The sequence below is a fragment of the Mustela nivalis genome (assembly GCF_964662115.1).
Source record: "Mustela nivalis genome assembly, chromosome: 17".
NCBI classification, from domain to species: domain Eukaryota; kingdom Metazoa; phylum Chordata; class Mammalia; order Carnivora; family Mustelidae; genus Mustela; species Mustela nivalis.
This window is the reverse complement of record NC_139036.1, coordinates 18,200,638-18,217,168: the sequence shown is the minus strand read 5'-3', so window position 1 is coordinate 18,217,168 and position 16,531 is coordinate 18,200,638. Positions and strand designations below refer to the sequence as shown.

At 41.7% G+C, this 16,531-nt stretch overlaps 1 protein-coding gene and 1 long non-coding RNA gene across 3 annotated transcripts in view; one reads left to right on the top strand and one right to left on the bottom strand.

Moving 5' to 3' along the window:
* YWHAE (tyrosine 3-monooxygenase/tryptophan 5-monooxygenase activation protein epsilon) overlaps positions 1-16,531 on the bottom strand; it is an 81,750-nt gene that overhangs the window by 62,633 nt on the left and 2,586 nt on the right. The window contains exons 2-3 of one of the 2 annotated variants that reach the window (XM_082707246.1): positions 15,381-15,516; positions 4,981-5,142 (exon numbers count right to left, since the gene is read on the bottom strand). The gene's annotated coding sequence lies outside the window, so the exon portion shown is untranslated. Of the gene's footprint in view, positions 1-4,980; positions 5,146-15,380; positions 15,517-16,531 lie in introns of both variants that reach the window. The other variant, XM_082707247.1, reaches the window with a different exon arrangement.
* Positions 5,656-16,531, top strand: part of LOC309851688 — a 71,844-nt gene continuing 60,968 nt past the window's right edge. The window contains exon 1 of the long non-coding RNA XR_014304869.1: positions 5,656-6,014. This is a non-coding gene — a long non-coding RNA (uncharacterized lncRNA). The remainder of the gene's footprint in view (positions 6,015-16,531) is intronic.

The following is a 16,531-nucleotide window of genomic DNA, read 5'->3' as shown; positions in this document are numbered from 1 at the left end:
GTCAGCTTCTCCCTCTCCCCTGCTTGTGCTAACTCATGTTCTCTATTGCTATCTTCGTCTCTCTCAAATAAATAAGTAAAAATTTTCAAAAAAATTAAAATAGAGCACCTGGGTGTGTCAGTCGTTAAGGGTCTACCTTCAGCTCAGGTCCATGGTCCTGGGATAGAGTCCTACATCAGGCTCCCAGCTCAGTGGGGAGCCTGCTTTTTTTCCCCTCTCCCACTTCCCCTGCTTGTGCTCCCTCTTTGGCTGTTTTTCTCTGTCAAATAAATAAATAAAATCTTCTTAAAAAATTAAAATAAAAAATTTTTAAAAAAAGAAGAATTAATACCCGCCTTCCTGGCTGGCTCAGTCAGAGGAGCATGAGGCTCTTGATCTCAGGGTTGTGATTTTGAGGCACACACTGGGTGTAGAGATTACTAAAAAATAATTTTTTTAAAAAAAGTAGTAGAAGAATTAACACCAAACCTTCTTAAACTCTTCCAAAAAACAGCCGAGAGAACACATCCTATCTCATTTTGTTACATCAGCTTTACCTGGCCCTCTAATACCAAAGCTGGACAAAGACATGACAAGAAAACTGCAGGTCAATATCTTTTATGAATAGATGCAAAAAACTTCATCAAAATCGAGCGCCTGGGTGGCTCAGTTGGTTGAGTGACTGCCTTCAGCTCGGGTCATGAACCCGGATTTCCGGGATGGAGTCCCGCATCGGGCTCCCAGCTCCTTGGGGAGTCTGCTTCTCCCTCTGACCTTCTCCTTTCTCATGCTTTCTCTCACTCATTCTCTCTCAATAAATAAAATCTTAAAAAAAAAATCTTCATCAAAATAATAGCAAACTAAATACAGCAACATAGAGGAGCACCTGGGTGGCTCAATGGGGTGAGCATCTGAATCTTGATTTTGGCTCTGGTCATGATCTCAGGGTGTTGAGATAAAGCCCTGCCTCCGGCCTCCGTGCCCAGTAAGGAGTCTATTTGGGATTCTCTCTCTCCTTCTCCCTCAGCCCCTCCCCCTGTTGGTTCTCTGAATAAATAAATAAATAAGTAAATAAAATCTATTTAAAAAGTAAAATCTTCAAATAAATCAATAAATTCAGTAACATAGTAAAAATATTATACAACATGACCAAGTGGAAGTTAACCAGGAATGCAAAGATGTTTTAAGAAAATCAATGTAGGGGCACCTGGGTGGCTCAGTGGGTTAAAGCCTCTGCTTTCGGCTCAGGTCATGATCTCAGGGTCCTGGGCTCGAGCCCCGCATCGGGCTTTCTGCTCAGCAGGAGTCTGCTTCCTCCTCTCTCTGCCTACTTGTGATCTCCGTCTGTCAAATAAATAAATAAAATCTTTGGGAAAAAAAATCAATGTAATTAATATCTTACATTAATAGAATGAAGGGGTAATAAATAAATAAATCTTAGAATGAAGGGGTAAAAATAACATGATCAGCTCTACTGATACCAAAAAAAGTACTTAACAGGGTGCCTGGCTGACTCAGTTGGTAGAACATGTGACTCTTCATCTCAGATTCATAAGTTTGAGCCCCAAGCTTGGTATAGAGATTATTTTAAAAAATAAAATAAAGGGGCGCCTGGGTGGCTCAGTGGGTTGGGCCACTGCCTTCGGCTCCAGTCATGATCTCAGGGTCCTGGGATCGAGTCCCGCATCAGGCTCTCTGCTTAGCGGGGAGCCTGCTTCCTCCTCTCTCTCTCTCTGCTTGCCTCTCTGCCAACTTGTGATCTCTCTCTGTCAAATAAATAAATAAATAAATAATCTTTTAAAAAATAAAATAAAATCTTTTTTTTAAATATTTTACTTATTTATTTGACAGACAGAGATCACAAGTAGGCAGAGAGGCAGGCAGAGGGAGAGGAGGAAGAGGCTTCCCGCTGAGCAGAGAGCCCAATGTGGTGCTTGATCCCAGGACCCTGGGATCATGACCCAAACCAAAGGCAGAGGCTTTAACCCACTGAGCCACCCAGGCACCCCCAAAAATAAAATCTTTGAAAACAATGACCTTTCATGGTAATAAACTAGGAATAGGAGGGAACTTCCTCAACATAAAAAAGGCCATATATGAAAAACCCACAGCTAACAGCATACTCAGTGGTGAAAGACCATGAATGAGATAAAGTCCTCCCTTTCCCCAGAGACTCAGTATAGTACTGGAAGATCTAGCCAGAGAATTTAGGAAATACCAAGATTTAAAAGGCACTCAGATTAAAGGAAGAAGTAAAATAATTTCTGTTTGCAGACTTGGTCTTATAAGTAGAAAACCCTGAAGGTTTCAACAAAACAAAACAAAACAAAAACTGCTAGAACTTTTTTTTTTTTTAAGATTTTATTTATTTGGCAGAGGGGCTCCTGAGTGGCTTAGTGGGTTAAAGCCTCTGCCTTCTGCTCGGGTCATGATTCCAGGGTCCTGGGATCGAGCCCCACATCAGGCTCTCTGATCAGCAGGGAGCCTGCTTCCTCCTCTCTCTCTGCCTGCCTCTCTGCCTACTGGTAATCTGTCTGTCAAATAAATTTAAAAATCTTAAAAAAAAAAAGATTTTTATTTATTTGGCAGAGGGAAAAGGGGGAGAGAGAGAGAGCACAAGCCCAGAGAGTGGCAGGCAGAAGGAAAAGAGAAATGGGCTTTCCACTGAACAGAGAGCCTAGAGATGCCTAGGGATGTTCCATGGCTCCTTGGTTGAGTAGCTGCCTTTAGCTCGGGTCATGATCCAGTATCCTGCGATTGAGCTCTGCATGGGACTGCCTGCTCCTTGGGCAGTCTGCTGCTCTCTCTCCCTCTGCCCCTCCCCTGCATGTGTGCGTGCTCTCTCTCTCAATCTCAAATAAATAAATAAATAAAGTATTTTAAAAACCAAAAAACTAGGATGCCTGGGTGGCTCAGTCAGTTAAGTTGCTGCCTTCGGCTCTGTCATGATCCCAGAGTCCTGGAATGAGTCCCACATCGGGCTCCTTGCTCAGCAGAAAGCCTGCTTCTGCCTGTTCTGCCTACTCTCCCCCTGCTTGTGCACGCTCTCTCACTCTCTCTCTCTGACAAATAAATAAATAAAATATTAAAAAAAAAAAAAAACAGCCCAATGTGGAACTCAAATCTATGACTCTGGATCATGACCTGAGTTGAAGACAGACACTCAACCAACTGAGCCACCCAGCTATCCCTGTTTGAACTTATTTTTTTAAGATTTTATTTATTTATTTGACAGAGAGAAACACAGTGAGAAAGGGAACACAAACAGGGGGAGTGGGAGAGGGAGAAGCAGGCTCCCCACTGAGCAGGAAGCCCAGTGTGGGACTCAATCCCAGGACCCTGGGATCATGACCTGAGCTGAAGGCAGATGCCTAATGACTAAGCCACCCTAAACTAACTCAGTAAAGTTGAAGGATACAAAATTAACACACAAAATCAGTTGTATTTTTTAATGACTTTTAATTAGAAACTTTCAAATTTTTTAATTTAAAAAATTTTGTTTTTAAGCTCCACAGCCAACGTGGGTCTTGAACTTACAAACCTGAGATCAAGAGTCACATGCCCTGCCAACTGAGCTTGCCAACACCCCAATTTTTAATTTTTTATATACTTCTACAGAGACAGGTGGGGGTGGGGGGTAAGCAGGCTCCCTACTGAGCAGAGAGCCTGATGTGGGGCTCAATCCCAGGACCCTGGGATCATGACCTGAGCTTTGAAGGCAGAGGCTTTAACCCACTGAGCCACCCAGGCGCCCCGCATATGTTATTTTTATAATGAAAAAAAAAAAAAAAAAAAACTAACAGCTACAACAAACTATTTTTCTAGATTCTTTTAATGTCTGTACCTTCAAGGATGCTTCTTTCTCATTTTCAATTCCTGAGAATGACAATGGCGCTTTGTGTGACGCCCACTGAATTTCTAATTTACCCAGTTCTTGGATTTTTTTCTGACAATGTATTAGAGTTTAATACAGAGTATTAAGACAAAAAATCAGTTGTATTTTTGTATAGTAGTGAATGGACAGTACAAAACAATTCAAATGAATAGCCAGGTACTCTGGAAGATTCAAGATTGCTAAAACAACAATACTACAGATTTGATGCAATCCCTGCCAAAATCCCAAGGCTCCCCACGCCCCGGAAATGAAGTAAAGTGGCTGAATTTGCCGACCTCTAGAAATCCCTTCCAGCTCAATCAAAAACAATACAACATTTAAGGTCACAGGTTCTGTTCTCAGACTCCTTGGGTTCCATGGCTCCTATAACCCATGCAAGGAAAGCAAATTACTCAACTTCTTTAAGCCTCTGTTTTCTTATCTATAAAATGGGAATGATATTTTCCTCATACAAATGAGACTTGAAAGGGAGATTCTACGAAAAGAACCTGATACTCAATGAAGGTTAGCTACATTTATTAATGTCTCTATGGTTCAAGCTTGAGCGAGGATCAGAAGTTAGTGTCATAAAAAAAATGAATGAGGGGTGCCTAGGTGGCTCAGTAGGTTAAGCATCTGCCTTTGGCTCAGGTCATGATCTCAGGGTCCTGGGATCGAGCCCCACATCGGGCTCCCCGTGCAGCAGGGAGCCTGCTTCTCCCTCTCCCTCTGCCTGCTGCTCCCCCTCCTTGTGCGCGCTCTCTCTCTGTCAACAACAACAACAAAACCTAAATAAAAATAAATGAAAATTAAAAACCAATGAGAAGAGTTCAAAAACTAGGAGGTTGTCAGCCATATTAAATTCTGCAGAGACATCGAGATAAGCCAACGATGAAAAGCCATTGGAAATAGCATTTAGGTCACGAGCAACCTTCAAGAGCAGTTTTGAAGGGATGCTGGAGGCCAGACTGTCTTTGACTGAAGTGCAAAGGAGGCAAGGAAGTGGGAACGGTAAGTATGGAGTTCTCTTGAGAAGAATAGCAGTGACGAGGGAGAGAGTGGTCATTTCAGAGAAATGAGTGGCCAACACGGGTGGCCAAACTGGCCCATGTGTTCATAAAACGTACCTCAGCCTCCAAAGCCAGCTTTGCTGCCATGATGATGACAGGGCTGCCACGGACATGCGGAGATTTGAGGTGACCTCCTTTCAACCACTTGGTATTCTCTCCTGAACAGTGTCTCCTGAGACCGGCGGAGATCTGTCCGAAGGTGCCTCTCTTCCCAAGAAACTGCTGAGAAGGCAGAAATCTTAAACCGAGATTGATTCTCTGACTGTACTGCCTGTCCTCTCAACAAACAGAACACGAGGGACAGAAATAACTGATAGGGCAACAAAAATATAAACAGAAACATTTTTAAAAATTTTAATACCCCGCCCCGGGGCGCCTGGGTGGCTAAGCGTTTGCCTTCAGCTCAGGTCATGATGCTGGGGTCCTGGGATCAAGGACTGCATCAGGCTCCCTGCTCAGCAGGCAACCTGCCTCTCCCTCCCCTACTCCCCCTGCTTCTGTTCCCATTCTCACTGTGTCTCTTTCTGTCAAATAAATAAATAAAATCTTTAAAAAAATGTCTTTAATCTCCATATAGTTAACACGCGGTATTATCTTATTTTCCGGTGTGCAATATGGTGATTTGACAACTCTATGCATTACTCAGTGCTCATTGTGTAAATTAACCCTTAATCCCCATCACCTAGTCTACTCCCTCCACCTCCCCTCTGCTAACCCTCAGTTTGTTCTCTACAGTGAAGAGTGTTTTGGAGCCACCCATCCAGCTCTTGATCTCAGCTCAGGGCTTGGTCTCAGGGCTGCGAGTTTCAAAAAACTCACAGAGTTGTTTTTTTTTTTTTTAAAGAGCCTATGTAAAAAAGGAAAAAAAAAAGGAGCTTTCAGTTTTTGTTGTTGTTGTTGTTGTTGTTGTTTTTAAAGATTTCATTTATTCACTTGAGAGAGAGAGAGAACATGAGAAGGGAGATGGTCAGAGGGAGAAGCAGACTCCCTGCCAAGCAGGGAGCCCTAGGCGGGACTCAATCCCGGGACTCCAGGATCATGACCTGAGCCGAAGGCAGTTGCCCAATGAACTGAGCCATCCAGGCGCCCTCGTTTTGTTTTATTTTTAAGAGAGAGAGAGATTGCATACGTGATCAGGTTGGGGGGCTGGGTGTGTCAGAAGCAGAGGGAGAGAGAGAATCTTAAGACAGCTCCCAGTGCAATGTGGAGCCCAATACAGGACTCCATCTCATGACCCTGAAATCATGACCCAAGCCAAAATCAAAAATTGGATCTTTGGGCGCCTGGGTGGCTCAGCGGGTTGAACCGCTGCCTTCGGCTCAGGTCATGATCTCAGCGTCCTGGGATCGAGTCCCGCATCAGGCTCTCTGCTCGGCAGGGAGCCTGCTTCCCTCTCTCTCTCTCTGCTTGCCTCTCCATCTACTTGTGATTTCTCTCTGTCAAATAAATAAATAAAATCTTTAAAAAAAAAAAAAAGAATCGGATCTTTAATTGACTAAGCCACCCAGGCACCCTTACTTGTTTCGTTTCTTTTTTTTTTTTTAATATTCTATTTATTTATTTGACAGAGAGAGAGAGCACAAGTAGGCAGAGCAGCTGGCAGAGAGAGAGGGGGAAGCAGGCTCCCCGCCAAGCAGAGAGGCCGATGCAGGGCTTGATCCCAGGACCCTGAGATCATGACCTGAGCCGAAGGCAAAGGCTCAACCTGCTGAGCCACCCAGGTGCCCCACTTATTTCATTTCTTAAATTACACATATGAGTGAGATCATAAGGTATTTGTCTTTCTCTAATTGGTTATTTTACTTTGCATTATATTCTCTAGATCCATCCATGTTGTTGCAAATGGCAAGATTTCATTCTTTTTTATGGCTGGATAATATTCTATTGTGTATATATGTACCACATCTTCTTAGTACATTCATCTATTGGTGGACACTTGGATTGCTTCCATAGTTTGGGTATTGCAAATAATGTTGCAATAAAAGTAAGTATGCATATATCTTCTTTAAAAATATTTTGGGGGGCGCCTGGGTGGCTCAGTGGGTTAAGCCGCTGCCTTCGGCTCAGGTCATGATCCCAGCATCCTGGGATCGAGTCCCACATCGGGCTCCTTGCTTGGCAGGGAGCCTGCTTCTCCCTCTGCCTCTGTCTGCCATTCTGTCCGCCTGTGCTCGCTCTCTCTCCCTCTCTCTCTGACAAATAAATAAATAAAATATTTTAAAAAAAGTATTTTGGGGGGCGCCTGGGTGGCTCAGTGGGTTAAGCCTCTGCCTTCGGCTCAGGTCATGATCTCAGAGTCCTGGGATCGAACCCCACATCAGGCTCTCTGCTCAGTGGGGAGCCTGCTTCCCCCTCTCTCTGTGCCTGCCTCTCTGCTTACTTGTGATCTCTCTTTCTCTGTCAAATAAACAAAATCTTAATAAATAAATAAATAAATAAATAAAAATAAAAATATTTGGGGGCACCTGGGTGGCTCAGTGGGTTAACCCTCTGCCCTCAGCTCAGGTCATGATCTCAGGGTCCTGGGATCAAGCCCCACATCGTGCTCTCTTCTCAGCAGAGAGACTGCTTCTCCCCTCCCCCGTCTGCCTCTCTGCCTACTTGTGATCTCTGTTAAATAAATAAAATCTTTAAAAATATTTTATTTATTTCTTGCAAGAGAGTGTGAGCAAGCAAAGGAGAATGAGGGAGTGGGGGAGGGGCAGAGGGAAAAGCAGACTCCCCACTGAGCAGAGATCCTGATTCAGAACTCAATCCCAGGACCCTGGGATCATGACCTGAATCGAAGGCAGACACATAACCGACTGAGGCACACAGGTGCCCTGCATATATCTTTTTTAATTAGTGTTTTGATATTCTTTGGGTAAATACCTAGTATTGGAATTACTAGATCACATGGTAGTTGTAATTTTAGGTTTTTGAGGAAGATCCATACCGTTTTTCACAGTGGCTGTACCAGTTTGCAGTCCCAAAAGTGTAAGAGGGTTCCTTTTTCTCCACATCCTTGCGAACACTCGTTGTTTCTTGTGTTTTTGATTTTGGGCATTCTCACAGTTGTGAGGTGATATTTCATTGTGGTTTTGATCTGAATTTCTATGATGAGTGATGTTGAACATCTTGTCATGTATCTGTTGGCCATCTGTCTTCTTTGGAGAAATGTCTATTCATGTCTTGTGCCCATTTTTTAATTGGATTATTTGGGGGGTTTTTTGGTGTTGGGTTGCATAAGTTATTTATATATTTTGGATACTAAGCCTTTATTGGATATGTCATTTGCAAATATCTTCTCCCATTCAGTAGATTGTTTTTTCATTTTGATGGTTGGTAGTTGTGCACAAGCTTTTCATTTTGACATAGTCTCAATAGTTTATTTTTGCTTTGATTTCCCTTGCCTCAGTAGACATATCTAGAACATTGATGCTATGGCCAATGTCAGATAAATTACCACATATGTTCTCTTACTAGGACTTTTCTGATTTTAGGTCTCACATTTAGTTCCTTTATCCACTTTGGATTTTTTTTTACAGATTTATTTATTTATTTGAAGGACAGAGATCACAAGTAGACAGAGAGGCAGGCAGAGAGAGAGGGAGGAAGCAGGCTCCCCGATGAGCAGACAGACCAATGCAGGGCTCGATCCCAGGACCCTGAGATCATGACCTGAGCAGAAGGCAGAGGCTTAACCCACTGAGCCACCCAGGCACCCCTGGATTTTTTTCTTAAAGATTTTATTTATTTATTTGACAAAGAGAGGGCAAGAAAGGAAACAGAGGTAGGAGGGTGTGAGAGGGAGAAGCAGGCTCCCCGCTGAGCAGGGAGCCCAATGGGGAACTTGATCCCAGGACCCTGGGATCATGACCTGAGCCAAAGGCAGATGGTTAACGACTGAGACACCCAGGTGCCTCATTTTTGGATTTTTTTTCAAGTTTTATTTTTTTAAGTAATCACTACACCCAATGTCAGGCTTAAAACTCACAACCCCAACATCAAGAGTCACACACTGCTGTGACTGAGCTGGTTGGGTGCCCCCATTTTTGGATTTATTTTTGTGCATGGTATAAAAAAGTGATCCAGTTTCATTCTTTTGCATGTTGCTCCAGTTTCCCCCACACCATTTGTTGAGAAGACTGTCTTTTTCCCATTGTATATTCTTGCCTCCTTTGTCAAAGATTAATTGACCATATAATTGTGGGTTTATTACTGGGCTCTCTATTCTGTTCCATTGATCTATGTGTCTATTTTTATGCCCCCACCATACTGTTTTGATTACTACAGCTTTGTAGTGTGTCTTGAAATCTGGGATTCTGATACTTACAGCTTTCTCTTTTTCAAGACTGCTTTGGCTATTTAGAGTCTTTTGTGGTTCCATACAAATTTTAGGATTATTCTAGTTCTGGGATGCCTGGGTGGCTCAGTGAGTTAAGCATCTGCCTTCAGCTCGGGTCATGATCCCAGGGTCCTAGGATCAAGTCCTACATGGGGCTCCCTGCTCAGGGGGGAGCCTGCTTCTGCCTCCACCTGCCACTCCCCCTGCTTGTGTTCTCTCTCTCTCTGACTAATAAATAAAATATTTTTTAAAATTTCAGGGGCATCTGGGTAGCTCAGTGGGTTAAAGCCTCTGCCTTTGGCTCAGGTCATGATCCCAGGGTCCTGGGATTGAGCCCCACATCGAGCTCCCTGCTCAGCACGGAGCCTGTTTCCCTCTCTCTTTCTCTCTGCCTGCCTCTCTACCTACTTTTGATCTCTGTCTGTAAAATAAATAAATAAAATCTTTTTAAAAATTTAAAAATTTCATTCTAGGATTATTCTAGTTCTGTGAAAAATATTGTTGGTATTTTGATAGGGATTACACTAAATCCCTAGATTGCTTTGGGTAGTACGGACATTTTAACAATATTTGTTCTTCCAATCTATGAGCGTGGAATGTCTTTCCAATTCTTTGTGTTGTCTTCGTTTCTTTCATCAGTGTTTTATAGTTTCCAAAGTATAGGTTTTTCATCTCCTTGGTTGAGTTTATTCCTAGGTATTTTATTATTTTTGGTGCAACTATACATGGAATTTTTTTCTTAATTTCTCTTTCTACTACTTTATTATTAGAATGTAGAAATGCAATGGGTTTTTTTAAAGATCTTATTTATTTATTTGACAGAGAAAGAGACATCGAGAGAAGAGATCAGGCAGGGGGAGTGGTAGGGGGTGAAGCAGGCTTGGACCCTGGGATCATGACCTGAGTGGAAGGCAGACACTTAATGACTGAGCCAACAAGGTGGCCCTGCAATGGATTTCTGTACATTGATTTTGTATCCTGTGACTTTACTGAATTCACCTATCAATTCTAGCAGTCCTTAGTGTCTTAGAGTCTTTAGGATTTTCTATAAATAGTACCATGTCTTCTGTAAATAAAGGTTTTTTAAAAGGTTATTTATTTATTTAGTTATTTGGTGGGAGGAGGGGCAGAGGGAGAGGGAAAGAGTCTCAAGCAGACTTCTTCACACTGAACACAAAGTCCGAAGTGGAGCTTGAACCCACGATCTGGAAACCATGACCCGAGCTGAAACCAATAATTGGTTTCATCATTCTAGCTCAGTAAATATAGGACACATGACTGCACAGAGAGGCATAGAAACCATGGAATTGGTCTAAGCTTCATTCTTCATCTCTTCCATTGCCATCCTCGTTGAAAAGGCAACTACAGTAGAAAATGCAGTGCTAAAATTCAGAATAATCTTCCTCTACTGCAGTATTTCTTTTCCTTTTTGTGATAAAAGAATAGAGCACAGGGTGCCTGGGTGGCTCAGTTGGTTCAGGTCATGATCCTGGGGTCCTGGAATCGAGTCCCACATTGGGCTCCCTGCTCCATAGGGAGTCTGCTTCTCCCTCTGACCTTCTCCTATCTCATGCTCTCTCTTACTCGTTCTCTCTCTTGAAATAAATAAATAAAATCTTTTAAAAAAGAAAAAAGGAAAGAAAGAGGCGAGGCAATAAATATGTTCATGATTGCCAACTGTTTAACTCATCAAACCAACTTGATACTTCAGATCTTAAAGCTGTGGCCTGAAAGTTCTATAGGCTAAGAGATGTACTTCTCAGTAGCAATACTGAACTGTCTTTATCTGTAAATTTTAAAGTTTGATTGTATAAATTATCAGTCCCTCCTAAAAAGCATCTAATTAAGAATGTTGAATGGGATTATTGCCATTTTATTTCATTTTGTTTATTTATTTATTTGACAGAGAGAGAGAGAGAGAAAGCGTGCACAAGCAGGGGGAGGGGCAGGCAGAGGGAGAGGGAGAAGCAGGCTTGGTCCCAGGACCCCGGGATCATGACCCAAGCTGAAGGCAGACACTTAACCAACTGAGCCACCCAGATGCCCTGGATTATCAGCATTTTATATGATATTTTTGTAAAATGTAGCTTAGTCATAATCTCACACTAAAGGTTTTGCATCACTTTTAGTGTTTTTATTCTTTTAAGAATTAGAAGCCAAAAGAATTTATGCCTTAATGTATCATTACATAACATTCCTTAAAAAAACTGTAAACACTGGTGTTTATTTGACATTTTAACTTGAAAGTCATATGCTGGGTTGCTTGAGTGGCTCAACTGGTTAAGCATCTGCCTTCGGCTCAGGTCATGATCTCAGGGTCCTGGGATCAAGTCTCACACTGGGCTCCTTGACCAGCAGGGAGCCTGCTCTTCCCTCCGCCTGCTGCTCCCCCACTTGTGCACACTCTCTCTCTGACAAATAAATAAATGAAATCTTAAAAATAAATAAATAAATAATCTTTGAAAGTGATATGCTGCAAGATAAGGTATTTAAAAATATTCGCTGGCAAACAGTCAATAAGTAGTTTACATCTGTTAAAAATACAGTGAAAGTTTTATTTTTTCTCCACCAATTGGGAGCCCTTTCATTTCTTTTTCTTTTTCTTGTTTGATTTCTATGGCTAGGACTTCCAGTACTAAGTTGAATAAAAAACCAGAAGCATTTTTGGTATAGCATCTGGAGCTATAAACAGATGTAAAAAATCATGGTGCACAGGGCGCTGGCTGGCTCAGTCCGTAGGACTTGTGACTTTTGATCTCAGGGTCATGAGTTTGATCCCCATGTTGGGTGGAGAGATTACTTAAAAAAAAAAAAGAAAATCGTGGTGACAGGTATTGAGGTGCCTCTCATAGTCCGGTACTGCTTTTCTCACAGCTTCTGTGAGTACTTCCTGTTCCATTGAAAATTCCTTAAAGCAATCACCAGGTCATTAAATCACACCCTTACTTAGGACTCTCCCAACTTTACTGAAAAACTTCCTTTAATGGAAACAAGACCTCACTTGACCTGTCTTGAGTACAGTATCCATACATGGTAGTGTATCTAAGCACTACAAGAAGGAAATAGGGCATAAAAAAATATGATGAGTCATTGCCTCCAGGAGCTGCAGTTTAGTGTTTTAGTGTGTTGTTGTCATTGTGTTTTTATTTGTAAAAATAAGCTAATTATTTTATTTTAAATCTTATGAATTTGTTTAAATTTTTAAAATATATGTATTACCTTTACAATATAGATGTATGTATGAAGATACACATGAAAAATTCTCACAATGTGTGATTAAGTATAAAAGCCAAGAAATAAAATCACATGTTCAGTATTATTGCATTGTTAAAAATACAATTATACTTAGAAAACAATAAAAAGTGCATTAAAAAAAGTTAAAATCATGGTTTTAAAGATTTATTTATCTGTCAGAGACAGAGAGAGCACAAGGAGGGGAAGCAGCAGGCAGAGGGAGAAGCAGGCTGCCCACTGAGCAGGGAGCCCAAGGCCGGATTAGATCCCAGGACCCTGTGATCATGACCTGAGCTGAAGGCAGCTGCCCAACTGCCTGAGCCACCCAGGTGCCCCTCAAGATCCATTTTGATTTTGATCGAGTTGCCCTGAATTTATAGATTGATTATTGATTGATTAGGGGGAAATTGGGAGTCTCTTAAAAAATAAATCTTCCCATTTAGCAACACATTCTCTAATTTTCTTCAAGTCTCTTTCATATGATCTTAATTATTTTGTATAGTTAGATTTCTAGAGATCTTCTTTTTTTTTAGATTTTTATTTATTTTACAGACAGAGATCACAAGTAGGCAGAGAGGCAGGCAGAGAGAGAGAGAGGAGGAAGCAGGCTCCCTACTGAGCAGAGAGCCCGATGTGGGGCTCAATCCCAGGACCCCGGGATCATGACCCGAGCCGAAGGCAGAGGCTTTAACCCACTGAGCCACCCAGGTGTGCCCCCGATTTCTAGAGATGTTATGTATTTCCAGTTAATTTTGTTTCCAAGTACTTAGGAGGCTATTGACATTATAAATGGGGTTTCCTTCTGCTTTTTGTTTCTGATCCTCACTGCTAATATAGATGAGAATTAAGGATTTTTGAATAGTTACCTTACATCCATCTGCCTCGTTGGACTTTATTCTTACAGTTTTCTATTTATTTATTTATTTGAGAGTGAGAAAGAGAGCACGGGGTGGGGTGGGGTGGGCAGAGGGAGAGGGAGAGAGAATCTCCAGCAGACTCCCCGCTGAGCACGGTCCCAATGAGGGACTCTTATCTCAAAACCCTGAGATCATGACCTGAGCGAAAATCGAGTCAGTCACTTAACCAACTGAGCAACCCAGGGGCTCCAATTCTAATAGTTTTTCAGTTAACTGGCTTAGCTTTCCAGAGTGCACTGCTGAAAATTTTGTCTCTACCTTTATAATATATTTGTATATATATATCTTCTATTTACTTCTCATTTCTCTGTGTCTATGGAGCTTCAGAGAAATACTGAATAAGAGATCAAAATAGGCTTTTATTATTAAATTCCACATTTTAATGGAAGAGCAATATTTTCTATTATTTTCTGAGAAATAGTTGTTGTTTTTGTTTTGTTTTTTCTTGAACTCACGACCCTGAGCTCAAGACCTGAGTTGAGATCAAGAGTATGTCGCTTAACCGACTGAGCCAGCCAGAAGACTTTGAAAGAGAAGGAGAAGGCTCCCTGGAGCAGCCTCTTCACCAGTGAGAAAGTTAAGTTGTACCACATCCAGTTCCACAAGAGCTTTGCTGAAAAGAACAGGAGCATGAACAAAGGCAAGATGGTTGTGGGCACTGCCATGTTTGTCATGGACTTCACTGCTCTCATTCTGATTTGGGGGAAGCACTAGGTGTGCCCGCACACCTTTGAAGAGGAGTGGGTGGCCAAGCACACCAAGAGGAAGCTCGTCCTGAAGGTCAGCCCGATGCAGGGCTTCTCAGCCGAGTGGGATGACAACAACAATGAGTGGAAGAAACAGGAGCCTGCCACTCACGCATCTGAGCCTCACCTCGTTCTGCCACCTCCACACAGCTCAGCATCTTCACCGGAAATCATTATCTGGCAGCACCAGTGCTAATAAATGAGCTGTGTATGTGGGAAAAAAATGAGTTTAAAAAATTGAGTGTTGGGGCACCGGGCTGGCTCAGTCAGTAGAGCCTGTGGCTCTTGAGCTTGGGGTTGTGAGTTCGAGCCTCACATTGGATGTAGAGATTAAGGAATTTTTTTTAAGGGTGTTGACTTTTTACTGGATGCTTTTTGGGCTCTATTTTTATGAATTATTTTTCTTTAATGAGTAAATATGGTTAATTATATTAATAGAACTTCTAATACGGACTCATATTTATATTTGGGGGGATAACATCTCCTTAGTTATATATATATGGCAGCCTGCCAGTGACTAGCTTGCTTGGGGACCCCTGTGTAAATTTGTTGGGAGGGTTCTGAAGCGCTTCCCCCCTTGGTAGGTTATAGGCAAGTGGGTTCAGCCCAGCAAGTTACTGTCTTGTCCATCTGACCTACAGGAAAATACCCATATTTATATTGTGCCAAAAGATGGGAGTACAGATGGCTCCCCTAGCCCCTCTTCTCCATCCCACCATCTCTCTTCAGTTCTCCTGTCAAGCGCTAAGGAGAGGCTTGGGCACATGAGCAATCCACCACATCCACTTCCTTCTACTTCTGTGGCTGATTCCAAACAAGATTCTGCTATTCTCCAAATCACTAGTAAAACCCATCACTTCCAGGAGCACCTGGGTGGCTCAGTCTGTTGACTGTCTGCCTTCAACTCAGGTCATGATCCCAGAGTCCTGGGATAGAGCCCTGTATCAGGCTCCCTGCTCAGCAGGGAGTCTGCTTCTCCCTCTGCTCCTCTCCCTGCTCCTTCTCTTTCTCCCTAACTTTCCCTTTCAAATAAATAAAATCTTAAAACAAAAAACAAAAACCAACAAACCATCAAACCATCAATTACAAACCTCTCAAGTTTCAATGACTTAGGAAGAAGGGAAGATTAACTAATAAGTGGCTTGAGGACAATACTAAATTAGAGAGACGTTAGGTCTATGCTTTATGCTACTTGCCAGTTAGTTTTCAAATTTAATGAAGTAAAGTGGGCACCTGGGTGGCTCAGTCCTTAAGCATCTGCCTTCAGCTCGCATCATGATCCCAGGGTCCTGGGATTGAGCCCCACATGGAGCCCCACATTGGGACTTCTCCCTCTTCCTCTATGTACTTCTTCCTCCACTTGTGCTCTCTGTCAAATAATTAGATTAAAAAAAAAAAAAAAGAATCAACTTACAGAAATACCAGTACAAAGTTAAATCAAAGATCTTCCGAACTCTGGAAGAAGGTTTTTTAGCATTGAAAGTAAGACTTGACTATTTGAATAAATAGTAAATCCTGGCACAGGTAGTTACGTGTCTGACTCTAGGTTTTAGCTCAGGTTGTGATTTCAGGATTATGGGATCAAGCCCTGCATGGGGCTCAGTGCTCCACATGGAGCTGGCTTAGGAGACCATATTTCCCTCTCCCTCTGGCCCTCCTCCCAAAGCTTAAACTCTCTCTCTCCCTCTTAAATAAATAAATCTTTAAATAGTAAACCCAAAGTATAAATAAATAAATAATTTGAAAAATTTTTAAAAAGGTAGTAAATCCAATAAGTAAAATAAAAGGGTATAACCAAAAAAATAAGGGTATAACCTGCTAATTCATACATGAGAAAATTCAAAGGGTAAGTAAATGGAAATCTATTTGTTCTCACTGGTAATAAAAATATACAAATAAAGTACCTGAGATATACTTTTTTAAAAATTAATTTTTAAATTAAAATTTAAAAAAAATTAACTATGGTAAGGGTGCCTGGTTGGCTCAGATGGTTGGGCATCTGCCTTCAGCTCAGGTCATGGTCCCAGGGTCTTGGGATAGAGAGCCCCGCATTGGGCTCCCTGCTCAGTGGGAATCCTGCCTCTCCTTCTCCCTCTACTACTCTCTCTGCTTGTCCTCTCTCGCTCTGTCAAATAGATAAATAAAATCTTAAAAAAAATTTTAACTATGGTAAAATACACAACAAATTTATCATCTTAACCTTTTTTGTTTTTAGAATTTCGTTTAATTTTTTATTAAAAATTTTTTATTGTAGTTGAGCCATCTTAACCATTTTTTAAGATTTGATTGTATTTGTTTTTAAAATTTTAATTAATTTATTTATTTGAGAGAGAAAGAGCGTTTGTGAGAGTAGGTAGAAGGGCAGAGGGGGAGGGAGAGGGACA